The following is a 4,247-nucleotide window of genomic DNA, read 5'->3' as shown; positions in this document are numbered from 1 at the left end:
ACCTAGCTCCTATCATTCCCTACTCTGAAACCTTTCTTCACAGAGCCCTCTCCTGCTTCAGCTGTTTTGTTTTGTTTTCCCTTGAGTTGTGTGTGTGTATGTGTGTGTGTGAACATGAATAAAAGCTTAATTCAGTGAAACATGGCAATTTCTCATAGGGTACACCACTGAAGTAAATGGCACCCACTTTCTCCAGCACCAATATGCCCATCTTCTTTCAGGAGCCCATTCTGCATGCAAGATGAAATAATAAAAAAAAATTGCAGATAATTACAGTTGTAGTGAGCTCACAAGTACAAAGACCCACTTCATCACCCAAAGATCACTGAGGAAAGCAAATCCTTTCCATCTGATTGATTGTGCTGGGCATAACTGCCCACTTCCTGAGGGCATAGTGTCACCTACAGATAGCTACAGAAGGACCTACTGGGACATGAATATCTGTTATGCATGAATGCACACACCAACCCAGGGCTCCCATACCCCCAAGTCTTAACAGAGTTAGGGAAAATTAAGGTCACTTGTTTACATTTTTGTGGCTTCCCTTTAAAAATCACTTTTATAGATGCTTTCATTAAAAACATTCTGACCTGACAATCTTGCCAAGGAGAGGAAGTCTAACATCAAGCTCACATATACAATCAGAGAGGTGAGCAATTTTCCAGTTGGTGACTGCAAGCAGCGGGATCCTCACAGAGTACAGTTACAATTCAGGGAGCACCGCTATGCTGTTCCTTCCAGAAACCTCATGCACTGACCTGGTCATCAGAATGTTCAGCCAGCCAGATGTATGGTGTCCATATATGTTCTCCTACAAATAGTCACGTGGCCTCCATGTAATTCTCATCCAGGGTGAAGAGGTGATAGATGACACCAGGAAGAGTGCTTATGACCCCCTTCCCCATGGAAAGCAAGAATCACCTGTCCTCCTCTCTGTCCCCAACACTGATGTACCTGCTACCCTCCATGATGTAATGGATCTCCTCATCCAAGTGCTGGTGGTCCTAGAAGAACATCTTGATCTTCTGGTCAGAATTGGGAAGTGCATCTCTACATAAGGTTTTGATGTCCACTCAGAAGTAATATCTCTCTCTCTCTCTCTCTCTCTCTCTCTCTCTCTCTCTCTCTCTCTCTCTCGAGCTTTTCCAGTTCTGGATCATTATCTTACTTGTCAGCGTTCAGCTTCCAATAGAGCACTCCCAGTGTGCGCAGCTGCTCCAGGCACACTGGGCAGTCAGGCTGTGTTCAGTCAGTGGGGCAACAATGGATCAGCCACGGTGTAACACGAGGGGCAGGCTGCTTGTTGGGGCTTCTGTCCCACCCAGTCCCCCAGCCATTTAGTACCAGAGAAAATCACACAGAGGTCTCCATAAGTTATAAACTGATTGGCCCATTGGCTCAGGCTTCGTATTAGCTTTTATGAATTATATTAACCCATTATTCTTATCTATGTTAGTCACATGGCTCAGTACCTTTTTCAGAGGGGCAGGTCACATCCTGTTTCTTTGGTGATCTGGGCAGGACTGGCGAGGGAGCTTCCTTCTTCCCAGAATACTCCTGTTCTCATTGCCTACCTCTACTTCCTGTCTGGTTGACCTGCCTATACTTCCTGCCTGGCCAATCAGTGTTTATTTAAAACATGATTGACATAATACAGACAATTCTCCTGCACCACCACAGATTTTTCCATATGTCAGACCTGTTCATACTTATGCCTGCAAGCTTCTCTAGAGGGGGTGTGACTGTGCTGAGCTGAACTCATTAATACTTGTTTGCTACCAGGTGATTAATTCTAGGTTGTGTCAAGTTGACAACTAAAACTAACCAGCACAATTTATATATGATAAACATTTATCTGCTACATAAGTTCATAGCAGTTATGGCAGTGTGTACAATCCCCATAGAAGTTCAAACCAGATGAACCACAAGCTTGAAGGAAGGAGGTCAACACAAAGTCCAACCCTTAGTCAAGAAACTCTTGACAATTGATAGCAGCTGGGAAAAGGGGGCTAGTTTTCTTTAAGAATTTAATCACTGGTAGCTTGATAACATTCCAGTAGAAGGCCACACATCCATCAATATAGGCACCACAAATTGAACCTGATAGGGAAAAAAATAAAACACACACACACACACACACACACACACACAAAACTGAGTGGGTAGAGAAGGGAGGTGAACATGAGAGAAATTGGGGGAGAAAATGAATATGGTTATAACACAATACAAAATTCTGAAAGAACTACTTTTCCATTTTTTCCAACTTTTTATTAAGAAAAAATTCTGTCCTTTACTTTCATTTTTAAACAAGAACATATTAATATTATCTTTCTTTTTGAAATTTTAATTGCATCATTTCTCTCTTCTCTTTGCTGCTTCTCAAACTCTCCTATATACCCTTCCTTGGCCTAGTTCAGATACATGGCCTGTTTTTTTTTTCATTAAATTGTTCTTACACATATGAATGTATGTAATATAATTGTGTATGTTTAAATACAACCTGCTCACTCTGTATAATGTTACTTATATGTATGTTTTTAGGCTGACTGTTGTAGCATAGTATTTTAATTATGCAAAGATGTTTTGCTGTTTCACCTTGTTTACTTAAGGCATTTGATTGGTCTGATAAAAAGTTTAAAAACTAATAGTTAGGCAGTAGAAGGATCAGCAGGGCTGGTGGCCAGAGTAAATAAATGGGAGGAGGAATCGAGGCTTAGAGAAGAACAAGAGAAGGAGTGAGAAAGAGAGGGAGACACCCATGGCCAGCCAGCTAGATGGAATAGATTATGCAGAAGGAAAGGAAGGTAAAAGCCCTGTGACAAAACAGATAAAGCAAAAAAACAGGTTAAGTTACAAAAGCTAGCCAGAACGGAACATAACATAAGGCTGAACATTCATGACTAATATTAAGTTTCTGTGTCATGATTTGGGAACTGGTTGGAAGTCAAAAAAAAAAAAAAAAAAAGCCTGATAGAACTGAACATTGGTACTGGATAATTAAGTGTGTGCTCTTCCCTGGGGAATGTTGTCCTCCCATTTCAGCATTTCTAAGTTGTCAGTAGGTGTTGTATAATGTTGAGGCTTTATAAGCTTTCACCTCTCCACTTAGGCAGGTTTATTGTTGTTATCTTTGCTCAGCTTGTGTTTAGGCTTCATAGTGATGAAATTTTATAGGTGTAGTGACTGGCTTTAGGGGAAGACATAATCTCACAGCAAACTTCCTGATCTTCTGGTTCATGCAGTCTTTCTACCCTCTCTTCCACAATGTTCCCAGAGAACTTAGGTGCAAGAGTTGTTTTGTGGATGCATCTAATAGGACTGGGCTCTATAATTCTGCATTTTGATTGGATGTCATTTTCTACAATGGCCTCCAATCTGTTGCAAGCCAAATTTTCTTTGATGAGGGCTGAGGGCTATACTTATCGATGGCCATAAGAGCAAATATTTAGAGTGTCGTCAGGAATTATGTTTATTAGTTAGGTGATGGTTAAAGGATCTCTTCCAAGATCCTTCTTTGCCTTGACTAACCTTTGGTAGTTGATGAAGCTTCCGGTAGCAGCCATGATTCCCTTCTTGTTGAGTTGGTCTTAAATCCAAGTTAGAGAGCACTTGTTCACTGCCATGATATGTGTGCCACTACTCTATTCTAAGGGTTATCCTACTGTGCTGGATAGTCTTATGACAGCTTGACACACAAACTAGAGTTATCAGAAAGGAAGGATCCTCAATCGAAAAACTGCCTCCATGAAGTCTGACTGTAAGGCATTGTCTTAATTAGTGATTAATAGGCCCAGACCATTGTGAGTGGGCTGGTGGTCTCTGAGCTAGTAGTCATGGGTTTTATAAGAAAGCTGGCTGAGCCAGACAGGGGAAACAAGCCAGTAACCAGCATTCATCAATGGTCTCCATATTAGCTCCTGCTTCTAAGTTCCTATCCAGTTTGAGTTCCCGTCTTGACTTCCCTCAGTGGTAGACTGTCTTCTGGAAGTGAAAGCTGAAATAACCACCCCATCAAGTTTGTTTGGTCATATTGTTTCATCACAGCAATAGTAACCTTAAGTAAGATACCTACCATGTTGGTTGTTATTGTGGTACATAGGTATCATAACTAGGTGGGACCCATGGTTGTCTTCCTCATTTTGTTACTGAAAATTATTGCTCAGGGAGGAGGGATTAGGTCAGTGATAGCTCAGGGTTCTCTGGTGCCTGTATCTGAAGTGTATGATGTCTTCAGCAATAGGGACTTA

General features: G+C 41.4%; 1 pseudogene; it reads right to left on the bottom strand.

Annotated features, from left to right (window-relative positions):
• Positions 1–723: 723 nt before the first annotated feature.
• Positions 724–3,563, bottom strand: LOC126513231 (acireductone dioxygenase-like; annotated as a pseudogene).
• Between the last annotated feature and the right edge of the window lie 684 nt (positions 3,564–4,247).

The sequence above is a fragment of the Alexandromys fortis genome, unplaced genomic scaffold (assembly GCF_014885135.2).
Source record: "Alexandromys fortis isolate MF-2015 unplaced genomic scaffold, M_Fortis_MF-2015_v1.1 scaffold_109, whole genome shotgun sequence".
NCBI lineage: Eukaryota > Metazoa > Chordata > Mammalia > Rodentia > Cricetidae > Alexandromys > Alexandromys fortis.
The sequence above is the reverse complement of the archived record's forward strand: the minus strand, read 5'-3'. Positions and strand labels throughout refer to the sequence as shown.